At 37.4% G+C, this 14,251-nt stretch overlaps 1 long non-coding RNA gene across 5 annotated transcripts in view; it reads left to right on the top strand.

Moving 5' to 3' along the window:
* Positions 1-14,251, top strand: part of LOC141574017 (uncharacterized) — a 65,047-nt gene that overhangs the window by 12,295 nt on the left and 38,501 nt on the right. Inside the window, exon 1 of one of the 5 annotated variants that reach the window (XR_012500527.1) lies at positions 8,182-13,191. The exons of the other annotated variants lie outside the window; for them this stretch is intronic. This is a non-coding gene — a long non-coding RNA (uncharacterized LOC141574017). Of the gene's footprint in view, positions 1-8,181; positions 13,192-14,251 lie in introns of those variants that run through there. 5 annotated transcript variants of the gene reach the window in all.

Consider the following 14,251-nt stretch of genomic DNA (forward strand, 5'->3'; position numbering starts at 1 on the left):
CCCATTTTTAGGAAGCAGTCAATAAATGAATGAATATATGAATGGGTGAATGCATGGGTGAATGAATGAATGAAGTTCTCAAGGAAATGACTGGTCAACTCTTGTCCTTTCTTACATTCAATCAGAATGAATTGATGGCCTTCTGTGTGCAGAGCTCCGTCAACCTATTAGTAACAAGTACCAAGGATGCAAGTAAGAACAGAAACAGCTGCTTCCCTGGAGGGATTCACAGTCTACGAGTGAGAAACACTTCCAAGCAAATTTGATTACAACGTGAGGCATACTCTACTGGAGGCGTGTGCCAGCACAGTGAGATCTGCTGTGTCTTAGAAGTGAGGGGAGGTTTCAGGGGAGGCTGTTTGGAGCTGAGAGGAATGAGTGGGAGTTATCCAGGCCCACAGGCAGGGCTGCATATTCCAGGCCAAGGAAACAGCCTACGTAAAGAAAAGATCTGAAAGAGATGGCGTATTTGGACATTGTTCAGTAATATGGGAATTTATCATAGGATCCTACGTGTAATGGAAAATGAAGTTAGACAGGTGGGCAAGTGTTAGAGCATTCCTTTTATATTATCCTGAGAGTTTTCATTGTGTAGGGAGGGGAGGGCACTGAAGAGTTTGAAAGGGAGGGCATGTTCAAAATTTAATATTAGAAGGATCACAGGGGCAGAGAGGACAGTAGGATATCGCAAGTGTCCAAGTAAGAGGTGGCCCATCCCTGACTCTGGGCAAAGGAGGGAGGGATAAAGAGAAGGGTGGATATGACAGAAAATCACTAGAGCTAATGGGGCATTGGGATCAACCTGATAGATATTCCTGCTCACAATAGGAACGTAAAGAGTATTCAGTCAGGTGCCGTGTGAGCCAGCCAGGGGATTACCGGCGTTTACGGAGTGCTTGTTTTGGGCAGACCAAGAAGCTAGTTACTGCGGCGCATCTCTAAAGATGATGAAGGTACAGACCTCTGACAATCAGTAAGCGAGTAGCTGTAGTCAGTCACAGAGAAGAAAAAGAGCTTTTTATCAAGGAACAGTCATTGTGAGGTGAGACCATCAGGAAAGGGGTGACTGACCTTGGTCAGCTTTTATTTTAGGGAGCTGGGAAGTCTCATTCCAGGCTCACATTGTTCGTGACTCTATTCATTGTCCTAATGGAGTCTGTTTCTTTAATGGGAAACCAGCTAAATGTCTCTCTTTCTTTCTTCCTAATGTTTGAAAATGAATAAGACTTGAAAAAGTAAAATCTTTTCACAGAAATGGCTGCGCCAGCACAGTGCCCATCTTGCTTGGTGATGGTTGTTTTGAAGAACATATAATAAGTAAGTAAGTAAATTTAGTTACTTATCTACGACGTGTATTTTGAGAATTTTTGTCATGGCCAAGTCACTTCTGAAGCAAATCATTTGCAGTTGGAGTAGAAGGGCCTAACCCTTCTTTTTTAAGAGGACATTAAAATTTGCCCACAAAATATTGAGCGTGACTTCAGGCAGATTGTGTACTTTTCTAGGGAAAAATGGACTAGTGTGGGTGGGGGTAATAAATGAAAGGACTAGATTTCTCATCTACACTGCAGATCACACTGGCATCAAGGCCGATAAGTGCTTCCATCAGGACCGTGGAAAATTCGGTGGAAATCTATTAACCCCTAAATGGTGTGTTAACTCACAGTGTTCGGGCATTAGGTCATCTGTTTGGGCAGCTAGTCAGAAAGAACTTAATAGAACAATATTAAAGAAAAAAAAATCATTTCCCTGAAATAAATGTCTAAAGAGAGTAATACACTTTTCTGCTGTCCCTTTCAAGTATAATTGATAGTCGGATTAGAGTCCATAATAAGTTTTCATTTCTTTCCCCAGTAATATAAATTTATAAGGAAATTCAAGATTGATTTACTCTCTTGAGCAAAAGATAGGCAGGGAATATAAACGAATAAAAAAGACAAGCAAGAGACTGTGGACTTTGCTCCTTGGTAGAGGAAGCAACTACGTTTCCAGCCCCTGTCTGCAGTTGCCACATGGGGATGAGAGATATCGCGTTATCAGATCTTCCAAGGATTTGAGAAAAATTGGAAATTTGAACACTTCTAATATTAAAAGTTTGTCAATTATTAAAAAAATTGCTAGCCAAACCTTATACATTGCAAGGGCATTATTTCATAGCAGAATAAACTATGAAGTTACTGCTTAACTTTGAAGTTATATTAAGGTTTATAATTAACCTTATGTTGATATTAATATTGCAGTAAATTTGATTTATTACTTAGTTTTAACTTGCGTCTACTTTTTTCCCCTCAACTCTTTCCATTCTCAGTGTTATGCTTAAGAGTCTTGATATAAAAGCAGTCCCTTAGCCAACATCTGTTAACCTCTGCTCCATTTTCTGGGGATTCCAGTGTTAGAAGCATCTTCAGCATACATAGACATCCGTATGGACCATTATGAACATTGAAACATCTGTAGCCAACAAACCAGTGACAAGAACAATAAACAGAATCCAAAACTTGTATTCTGTTTCTGTGTATCCTCTATTTTCTAGTCCACGAAAACAGAGGTATCATTGATTGCTATACAACAATTGAAGTCTTTGGAGAACTACAAAAAGGCCTGTTTGAATATGAGTATCTCTAAATTATCTGACCTAAAAATTTATACTTCCCAATGTAAAATAGAAATTTGCCTTGGTTTCTTAGTTTGCTCTAACACAAGTTTAATTCAGTCCAACAATTTTTAAAAATGCAAAGAAATGTTTTACTGATTGGATTTGCAAAGATTAGATTAAAAATACCCATTTTAATGTGGAATTTGAATATTGAGTTCTCTTTTACTCCAAAGGAAGTGTAAATTGGTGTACCTTTCAGACTCTCAGTTCAGTAATATGTTATCAAATTTAAAAAAAATACACCTACCCTTTGAGCAATCCTACTTTTAGGAAGTGCCTTGTAGCACTGTTCATAATCATAAAGCAAAAGCAATAATTCATATTTTTTAAATAGGAGAATCATTGCATGAATGTTGACACAATCAGTGAATGCAAAATGGTGTTTATTTATATTTGTTGATATTGAAGTAATATATATGAAGTAAAATAAACCCTAATTTATCCCTCTCCCCTTTTCTCTTTTGTTAACCGTAAGTTTATTTTCTATGCCTGTGGAAATTAACATCTATTTAGGACACTCTAACTTAAAGCATTAGAAGCAGTGGCAATTAAAATGTTTTATTTCGTTAGAAAATTATTAAAGGTAGTATGAATAGTGCTTGCCTTCTTGTCATATAACTTACGATATGGTACATTTTTCTGTGCCCTGGTGAATGGTCAGACTCCTTTTTAAGAATGGATTATCTTCCAGCGTTGTATTCTGTGCACCATCAAAGTCATGACAAATGTCTGAGCGTTTCCTTAATGGAAAGACTTGTTAGACTTCCTTTGGGATGTCTTCATCCTTTCATTAGAACTACATTCCTCATTTGTGTCTATAAACGTGCCTTCACTTGGTTCCTCTCCAGTGGCAGCAGTATCAGCATTCCAATGGTCAGCTATTTCTTCTATAGGCCATTTATATCACTCCCATCATTATCCCTTATTTTTTTTTAACTGAACTTTCCCTTTTTTGGCCAGTTTCCTCTTTCAATTTGTCATTTTGCTAAAATGTAACAGATTTATCCCTGAGAGACCAGGAGGCAACACAGCTACAAGCTTTGCTGTCTGTGTGAGTGGAATAACAAATGCACAGTGACCCATCCCTGACAGACTCTGAAGGAAACAGTATCACTGGTCACTGATCATGACACATATCGGTTATTTGTGAAATGGCTGGGGGGCCCAAGACCTAGAGAAAAGTTTGCACTTTGTGCAATTATTCACAGTTAATACCACGAGAAAACTGAAATTTGAAACATCTTGTTGGAGGACTGAGTTATAACTTAATCATGGTAACTGAAAGCTCTGCCTCTCAACACCCTGCAGATCAAGGACTGCAGACATAGAAAGAGCCTGAAGTAAAATGTTCAGAGTGAGTGGCTCTCTCTGAGGATTGCATTTTGGATGGTTTTATTTTATTCAAAAAAAAAGTCCTTCTATGTATTCTAAGTTTTCCAACAATTAATATATATTATTTGTATAATACAAAAATAAACATTATTAAGAAAAAACTGTAGTGCCTACTTTTTACTCTAATAAAAACCAATTAGGCTTTGATGTGAATCGAAATTAATTTAATTCATGAGGATAATTTAGTTAATAAAAAGTTTTTAAATTGGTCTTTTAAATTCCTTCCCTCTGAAATTAGTTTTGATTTCAATAAATAAATTTGGATTACATTAACTTGAGGAGGAAATACTCTATTACAATATTTAGCCTTTCTTTCCAAGGACATTGATTGGTACGTCCCTCCTTTTATTCTTGTCTGTCTTTATGCCACTGAGAAACATTTTATAGTGTGTTTTTTTTTAATAAAAGTTCTTCATAGAGTGTGTCTAGGTGTGTTTTTTGCTATTGGTACGGTGAATGCAGATTTTCGTTCCTCATTAGATTTTTGAAATAAGACAACTATTGATTTTTTATACTTTATAACATATGTTGTTATCATGAGCTCTCTTGTTAATAAAATTTATAACTGAGACAGACATATATTTACAATGTCAATCAACAGTAGTGATCATGGGCACAATGGGGATCCTCCCATGTTCTATTAAAAGGCCTATGTTTGAACCATGTGCTGCCTCCCATTCTTCTCTTCTACTTAAGCATCCCTCTCTCTCCTGCATCACTGGAATTTCTGTTCTTCCTGGATCCTTCCCTTTAGCATTCAAACATTCTTAACTTCACCTATTTTAATAAAATAAGATTAAATTAAATTAAATTTAAAGACCTCTTTGACATCCTGTATTTCCTCCAGCTGCCATCTGATTTCTCTCACCTTCTTTACAGAAAAGCTCTCCACTTGCTGGCTTTCTCTCCTTGTGAAACAAAGAATTAATATAGCAGGCCTGACTTTAAAAGGACTTGAATTGGGAGAGGGCTCCCACCACCATTAATTGTAAGACTCGCTGATTATATCTAAATTGTTTGCATGAACAATGTGGCTTATGCAGAACACTTGCTTTCACTCTGGGAATCTGGAATTTTGGTACATGCAGGCAGAGGCTGCTACATGACCAATCACCAATAAAAAACTTAGATTCTGAGTCTCTAGGGAGCTTCTCTTAATTTCATACCTGTTGTCACGACTCATTGCTGCGGGAATTAAACCCATCTTGTGCTCGTGCGACTCCACTGGCAGAGGCCCCTTGGAAGCTTGTGCCTGGTTTCTCTCAGACTCCATCCTTTGCACCGTGTTCCCTTTGCTGATTTTGCTGTGTATTCTCTCACTGCAACAACTCAAAGATGTGAATGCAACTATATGCCATCCTCTCAGCAAATTGTCGAGCCTGGACGCGGTCTTGGGGACTCTGTCACTCTCCTCACTTCCCACTCTCTTTGAACCCCCTCCATGAAGGTTTCATTCCAGTGTCTCCATGGAATCCACTCTTGTCAAGGGCCTCGAGACTTCCAAGTTGCCTAGTCCACAGGTCATTTCTCGGTCCTCATATTATCCTACCTCTCAGCAGCTTTTGAATCAAGTCGTCATCTCCTTCCTTTTGAATTACTTCCTTTCCTTGGTTTCTAGGACACCGCATGGTCTTGGTTTTCCTCCTACCTCCCTGGCACAGCCTATTCATTCTCCTTGGCTAGGTACTGCTCTGCTTCCTGAACTTTACATCAGAGCTGAATTTTGTAATATCAGTATTGATGGTGTGGTGGGGGTGAGTGTCGAATTCTGATGGTCAAGAGAGAAAGGAGAAATGGGAGGCAGTATAAAGAAAGAGTGGATAACTTTCCCCGAAGGCTTTGGTATAAAGGAGAACAAAACTGAGGTGGCACCTGGAGGGGGAAATGAGACTGAGAAAATACTTCTAAGATGGGAGAAATTACAACATGTCTGAATACTGAAGAGAATGGTTCAATAAAGAAGAGGGGAAAGAGAGGAGACAGGAGAGAGAGTAAAACTTATAGGTGCCCAGTGCTCAGGCAGAGGGTTTACTTTAAGTGGGAATAGGAGAAACATCATTCCTAATCAACAGAAAGGAAAACAGGATACATGGGCCCTTTGCTTTTAGGTTTGTTGATATGGTGGGAACTTGATGGAAATACTTCCTGAACTTGATGTTAGTGAGGTCTGCTTTGTCATCAAGTAATCTGTCAACATTAATTTATCAATCTCACTAATACCAGTTCAGTTTTTTCTAAGATTACTGGTGTGCAATCTGCCTGAAGACATATGCAATATTTTGTAGGCAAATATTAATGCACTCTGAGAAGGGTTAGACTATTCTACTTATACTATATATTATTGGGTTTACAGCTGACTTGGATAGGACAAAATTCTCAAGGATTTTAGAGTTTGAAGGGATTTGGAGATATCCAAACTGGCATGCAAGGAAGGAAGAAGACACTCGCATATTCCAGTCAGAGAGGGTCAGAGAGATAACCTGAGCTGGTGCTAGAACTCTCTGTGGGTCATTTGCTTGCAGGTGGTCATAAAAACTATGCCTGTAAGACTTAGGTAAGGCTGAAGTAGACTACCATATTTACTGACCGTGTAAAAGAATATTAACCTGCAAGGAACTCAGAAAAGGAGAATCTGAAACGTAGGTGGAAACTCAGATAAATGTTTTCTAAGAAGGAGGGAACAGTCAACAGCTCAGAATGGATTGACGGTCATGTTTGATGAGGTATTAAAAAAATAATCACTGGATTTGTGCTCAAATAGTCCATTCCTGAGATAAGAATAACTTCAGTGAAGTCATGGGGAAGAAAGCCAAATAGGAATGGATGAAGGCTGTGGTCTTTAAAATGAGATGCTAGTACCACACTGATAGATGGAGATTGTCCAAGGCTTACGGCAGCAAATGTGAACTGCTCTGTGAGAATTCTGTGAAAGACACAAGAGGGAGAGAGATGGAAGCTGGAGGTGAGCTGTTGGTTTAAGGAGAATTCTGTTTTGAATGGGACAGACTCAAACATGTTTAAAAGCAGTTGTGAAGAGTATGGTTTAGACTATGAATAAGAGAAAAAGGGGAACTGATAATGTAAGATTCCTGAGAAGCTGAGAAGGGCAGGAGTTCAAGCATGAGTTGAAGGCTTGGGCTTGGCTGGGAAGAGAGCCAGTGCTTTCATTGAATCAGAAAAGTGTGGAGAGAGAATGAGTTCTAATGGATGGAAATTTGCATACCTGCTATCCATTCATTCCCCAAATTGTATTTTTGAACAATGGCTTTGGGTCAGGGACTATCTTAGTTGCTCAAGATGCATGACTGAATAACGCAGATAAAGATCTTATGAAGTTAGAGCCAGTATTGTTTATTTTTTCCCTTACTATATTTTTTGGTTTGATTACCCATTAAAGGGAAATGTGACAGCAATTTTTTCTGAGAAGTCAAAGGTCAGGCTGTTTTGATAAGGAAGATGGCAGGGAGATGGGGAGACCCAAAGGGAAATGTGAAAGCCTTGTCATTCAGGGCAGGACAGAGACACTTACCTTGTTTTGGAGGGCATGGTTGAAGGGCTTTTGAAGTTGACACATGTGCCTTTATGGGAAAACCATTGTGTGAACTGCTGTACAACTCTGTCCCGCTGAGCTCGGCTCCAAGTCAGGGATCTAGAGAAAGCAAAAAGGAAGGTTTAGCTAAAAGAAGAAACTTAGCAATTAAATTAATTTTTCTCCATGTGCATATGTGCCCAATTTTATCTCTACTTGTTTATTTTACCTCATTTTCCTTGATTTCACGTGACAAAACTTTATCTATTTTATTGATAAGTTCAAACAATTTTCTTTTTTCCCTTTTATCTCCAATGTATTGTTTCTATCTTGATTCATTTAACTCTCATTTATGTTTGTTCATTTCAGTGCTTTTTTTTCCCTTAACTTTTTTGGTGAATACATATTTAGTTTATTTTTATTTTTCTTGCTTAATAACAGAAAACATTAAAGACTATACATTTTTCTGAAGATAGCTTTTGATCTATGCAATTGATTTTGATATATAATGTTCTTTAATTTCTAAAATATTTGTAATGTAATTGTAGTCTTTCATTTTCTCTTTTTTCCCCAAAAGTTATTGAAAATAGACTTTCTAGTTTTACAATGGGTTAGCGTCAATGTTGGTTCCAACGGGTTAAATTATTATAATATGGTTTTATTACACAGTGGTGAAAGAATGCAAGTGGTATAATCTCTATTACAGAATTAATTAAGGTTATATTTATGTCCTTACATGTGATCAAATTTTATAATTATTCCACAGACACTTGGAAATAATGCATTTTTTATAGGCTTAGAAAAGTTGATAACTATTCCTTTGTATGACGAGTACTTACTGAGTTTCTAATACTTGCAAGGAATCACATTAAGTACTTGGAATATAGAGAGAACAAGAGAGTCAGGATCCCTGTCCTGATAGAACTGATGTTCTAGTGCAGGAGACAGAGGGGAAAAAAGACACAGCAAATAAAATATTTATAAGTTGCCGTGAGTGCTACGAAGGAAGTGAGGAACTGAGGTAGAGACAGCAGGCTGCATTCAGTTTGCATAGGCTGGTCAGGAAAGGCCACCAGAAGAGCTTATACCTGGACAGAGTCCTAGAGGATCATAAGCTACTGGCCAAATAAAGGTTTGGAGGGAGAGTGTTCCCTGGAGAGAGAATGGGAGAGAAACAGGGAGCTGATGGTACTTGCAAGGGAAGGATCACAATGAAAAGTCATGGACTTGGGATTAGGGAAGGGAAATAAAAACAAGCAGTCAGAAAGCTATGGGACCAGTATTTTGGCAATCTCCAAAGAGCTGAAGGATTGTGGCCGTAGGGGTTTGTGAGTTAGTGAGCTGGGTAGAACAAAGGTGGCAGACAGTGTGTGGGATGCTTAAACTCAAGATTTTAGACAGTGCAGTTTTTGGTGATGACAATATCTAAGATGTGACCAGGGGGGTTGGGTGACTGTATTGGACTGGAGAAATCATTGGTGATGAAGGGATAAGGGTCCAGGGGTCTGGATGTGTGAGAAAATTCATCTCTGGATGTTGACTTTAGGCTGAGAGGAAAACTAGAGGCCAAAATGAGTTTGTTGTATTTTATTATTAGATTCTCTATATTTTAATTAAATTTTTTTTTAACTGAAGTATAGTCAGTTGCAATGTGTCAATTTCTGGTGTACAGCACAATGTCCCAGTCATGCATATACATACATATATTCATTTTCATATTTTTTTTCATTAAACATTATTACAAGATATTGAACATGGTTCCCTGTACTATACAGAAGAAATTTGTTTTTTTCAATCTATTTTTAAATATAGTGGTTGACATTTGCAAATCTCAAATTCCCAAATTTATCCCTTCTTACCCTCTTTCCCCAGGTAACCATAAGATTGTTTAGCTATGTCTGCAAGTCTGTTTCTGTTTTGTAGATGAGTTCATTAGTGTCCTCTTTTTTTCTTTTTTTTTTAAGATTCCACATAAGTGATATCATATGGTATTTTTCTTTCTCTTTCTGCCTTACTTCACTTAGAATGGTGATCTCTACGTCCATCCATGTTGCTGCAAATGGCATTATTTTATTCTTTTTTGTGGCTGAGTAGCATACCATTGTATAAATATACCACAACTTCTTTATCCAGTCATCTGTTGATGGACATTTAGATTGTTTCCATGTCTTGGCTATTGTATATAGTGCTGCTATGAACATTAAGGTACGTGTATCTTTTCGAATTAGAGTTCTCTCCAGATATAAGCCCAGGAGTGGGATTGCTGAATCATATGGTAAGTCTATTTTTAGTATTTTTGTTTTATTTAAATTAAATTTAATCCAATCAGTTTGTTGACTTTTCAGAGATATGCTAAATCCTTCTGCTATGATTATGATTTTTTTGCCTTATGTGGTTGATTTTTGTTATTTGGGGTAGTTGCCTTCTAAAAGTCCCCTCAGAGACTGGATTAGCAAGCACTGAGTCATTGTTTAAAGACATCTCACTTAATATACATTTTTGTTTCATTAACATTGAGCTCATGGCCACCAGCATCATAACTTATGTGTGAATGAAGCATAACTAACACATATTTCTTCCATAAGGCATGTAGGCATGTTCAGCCTTCTGGCATGTAGGGATGTTACTGGCACTTCAGCACTATGCTCAAGGCCATTTTAAACAGTGAAATCACCGACAGAAACATAAAAAAGTGAAAAAAAAATTATGGCACTAAATAGACCATGACAAGGACACTGGTTTTTTAGGCTGAGAGCTGAAACGGGGAGGCAGAGCTGAGCCTTGTCTGACCTCAGTGGGTAATTACACATCAGGTGACTCAATTTTTGTGCCACTCTGTGCACGTCTGTGAATGGCTGTGAAGGTGCCACAAGTATTGATTTTGGGATTATACATGCATTTTTGCAGGTAGGCAAATTCACAAATATGGACTCTGAATAACAAGGAACAACTGTAAATTGTGAGATTATTAATTGGCTGATTCAAGACTATGCTATTTTCCAGGAAGTTTTTATAATTTTGGAAAAGTAAATGAGCTCCTTTGTCAAAATTAAAACTTTCTGTCTCAATGGCTTTATTTTAGCTAGTGCCTATATTGCTATTCTCTGTTTTGTTATGTTTGTTTGTATTTTCCTGGAATATACTTCTTCATATAGCTGAATGTTGTTTTGGTTTTTTGCCTTATAATAACCAAGTTTAACTAACGAAGTTGTTATAATTGTTTTGGCAAATTTTATTTGTGCCATCTTCTAGAACATCTAGGTTTTGGGGGATTTCTTTATTTTCTTTTTCCTGCCCTCTGTTACCTGATCGAAATCTATTTGTTCCTTTTTTCTTTCTGTCATCATTTAAAAATTGTATGTCATAATTCTCCACTACTAGTGATAACTCTAGCATTGATTGCTGTTGTTTTTTATCAAACATTGAGCAAATACAATAAATATGGTATAAAACAAATGAGGAGATAAAGAATAATAATGCTATGAACACCCTAGTACCAGTGACCCAGTCTGATAGATAGAACATTTCTATTGAAATTGAAGTGCCCCGTTCCCCATTCTAATCCCATCCTACCGTTTCCCTCAGAGGTAACCAGCTGGAATGTTGTGTTGTATCATTCTTCTCTTTTCCTTTTTTAGTTTATCACATGTTTATATGCGTGTGTGTAATAAAGAATCCAATTCATTTCTTTTTCCATACAATAACCAGTTGTTAAAATATCAATCTTTCTCTGCTGATAAACAGAGAATGTTACCTTTGTGATAATCACAGGACAAAAGCTACTAGAAATAAGTGAATTTAGTGATGAACCATTTGAAAATGAAATGGGAAAAAAAATCTACCATTTACAATAGCATAAAAACATGGAATACTTCCTGATAACATGAGCAAAATAACATGTAACAGACCTGTAGAATGGAATCTCCAGAACACTGGTGAGGGAAATTAGACAGGACTTAGATAAAAGGCGAGGTATACCATCTTTAAGGATCAGAGGACTGAATACTGTTAAGCTGTCAATTTAAATTCAGTCAATATTTCAGCTAGAGGTTTTGTGGAAAGTCACAAGCTAAATTTTATTTTAAATCGGTTTTTGGCTAATCATGACTTCTATATCTACTGTCGATGGTTTATGGAAATAAGATTAAATTCTCTACGTTGATTTTGTTCCAGCAAACTTGCTAAACTCTCTTATTCATTATAATAATTCACTTGCAGATTTTTGGAGGGATTTTTTTCACTAGACAATCATATCTGCTCTGAATTATGACAGCTTTATTTTTTCTTTTCAATCCTTTATAGTTCTATCTTTGCCTCACTTCATTGGATAATAACAAATAGAAGTGTTGGTAGCAGGCTTTTGTTCTTTTCCTTCTCCCTATTCTTAAACATTTTAGAATTTTCAGGTAAAATTAGATGCTTGCCTACCTGCCTGCCTGCCTGCCTGCCTGCCTTCCTTCCTTCCTTCCTCACAAGATACTATTATCAAACTAACACAATTTCTTTATATTCCTAATTTGTTCTGAAATCTTTTTTAACACATATGATAAATGGAAGGTTAATTTCATGAAACCTCCTTCCTAAATCTATTGAGAGCACTCAAACTTTTTCTCTTTTAATCTATGACTTTTTAACTTTACTTACTCCTTCCCTGATGCCCTCCCTTTATGCAGATCTGAGTTTCTGATCTGTCTCATGTTCCTTCTCTCTAAAGAACTTCTTTGAACATTATTTTGCAAGCCAGTCCTACAGGCTACACGCTTCCTCAATTTTTGTCTGAGAAAATTTTAATTTCTCCTTCACTTTTGAAATATAGTTTTGCAGAATGCAGAATTCTAGCTTGGTGGGGTTTCCCTCCCAACAGTTTTAGTACTTCACTCCACTCTCTTCTTGCTTGAATGGTTTCTGAGAAGTCAGATGTAATTTTTATCTTTGCTCCTCTGTGAGTAAGGTGTTTTTTTCCTCTGGCTTCTTTCGAGACTTTTTCTTTACCTTTGATTTTCTTTGATATGTCCAGCTGTAGTTTTTTGTTTCATTTGCATTTTTCCTGTTTGTTCTCTGGGCTTCCTGAATCTGTCTGTGGTCTGCTGTCTGGCATGAATTTGGGGAGATTCTCCATCATTATTGGTTAAAATATTTGTTCTGTTCCTTTCTCTCTTCTCCATTTGGTATTCCCATTATGGATACACTATAACTTTTGTAGTTGTCCTACAGTTCTTGGATATTCTGTTCTGTTTTCCCCCTCAGTCTTCGCTTTCTCTCAGCTTTTTGGTTTCTATTCACATGCCTCAAGCTCAGAGATTCTTCCCTCAGCCATGTCCTGTCTGCTAGGGAGCCCATCAAAGGTGTTCTCCATTTCTTTGTGATTCTTTCCCAGAATATCCATTTCTCTGCCTATATCACCCATCTGTCTTTGCATGTTGTCCACTTTTCCCATTAAAGCTCTTAGTGCATTACTCATAAGTTATCTTAAATTGCTACCCTGGTAATTACAACATTCCTGCCATATCTGACTCTAGTTCTGATACTTGCTCTTTTTTTTTTTTTTTGCCTTTAGTATGCCTTGTCATTTTTCACTGAAAGCTGGACAAGATACTGAGTAAAAGGAACTGCAGTAAGTGGTCTTTGTAACGTGGAGGTGAGGTGCGGGGAAGAGGAAACATTCTACTGTCCAATAATGGATCTCTGTCTTTTAATGAGCCTGTGCTTCTGGACTGTGGACTTCACAGTGCCTCTCAGGATGGAGCAGGATGGGTAGTGGGGACTGGAGATGGGTATTTCCCTTCCTCCAGGTCAGTTGCTCTCTGATAAAACCTCAGTAGATTAGGCTCTGGTTGAACAGTTTCTCCTGAGGGCAGGCCTTATTAAGAACAGACTGCTCGGGCATTTTTCAAAATAGCTAATTTCTCGCTTGCCCTGCTGGAAGCATGAAGGACTTTTTCTCCTTTTTCCTGAGTACCTGGTAGAGCTCTGGGATGTAAAACTCACAACAGTGTGGTGTCCTTCTCCCCCTACACTGCATCCCCCTGTAGCTTTTAACTCTCAGACTCTTCTATGCTGAGCCTCCAACAGTTCATCCATTAGAGCTGAAATTTTCCTACCCCCGAACTGGTTGCCACAGAGGTTTCTGCTCCTGTAAATTGTGATTCTCTCTACCTGCCTGTCTGTGTCTCCAGTACTGGGGGCAACAGTTTGCCCTGCTGGATGGATCAGTTCTCTGATGGGTCTAAGGACTGTTGATTTTCAGTTTGTTCAACTTTTTACTTAGGGTTAGGGCAGAGTGATGACTTCCAGTCTCTTTACATGCCAGACCAGAAACCAGAGTCTTTTAATGTGTCAATATAGTGAATTTTATTCATTTAATTTAATATGCAAATTATATATAATTACATATATAATTTAATATATAAATATATTTAATTATATGTAATTTTAAACCAACATCATATTCCTAGAATAAATCCAACTGGGTCATGATGTGTCAGCTCTTGTATACCATGCTCCATTTGGTTTGCTGAAAGTGTCTTTCAGATTTTTTTACATATGTTCCTGAGTAAGAATATCTTGTAAATTTCCATTCCCTGAGCATCTTGTTTGTTTTCTGTAGCATGATTATACTCACTTCATAACATGTTAAGGGATAGTTTTTCTTTTGCTGTTCTTTAGAAGAGGAT

Source organism: Camelus bactrianus, chromosome 19 (genome assembly GCF_048773025.1).
Source record: "Camelus bactrianus isolate YW-2024 breed Bactrian camel chromosome 19, ASM4877302v1, whole genome shotgun sequence".
Classification (NCBI taxonomy): Eukaryota; Metazoa; Chordata; class Mammalia; order Artiodactyla; family Camelidae; genus Camelus; species Camelus bactrianus.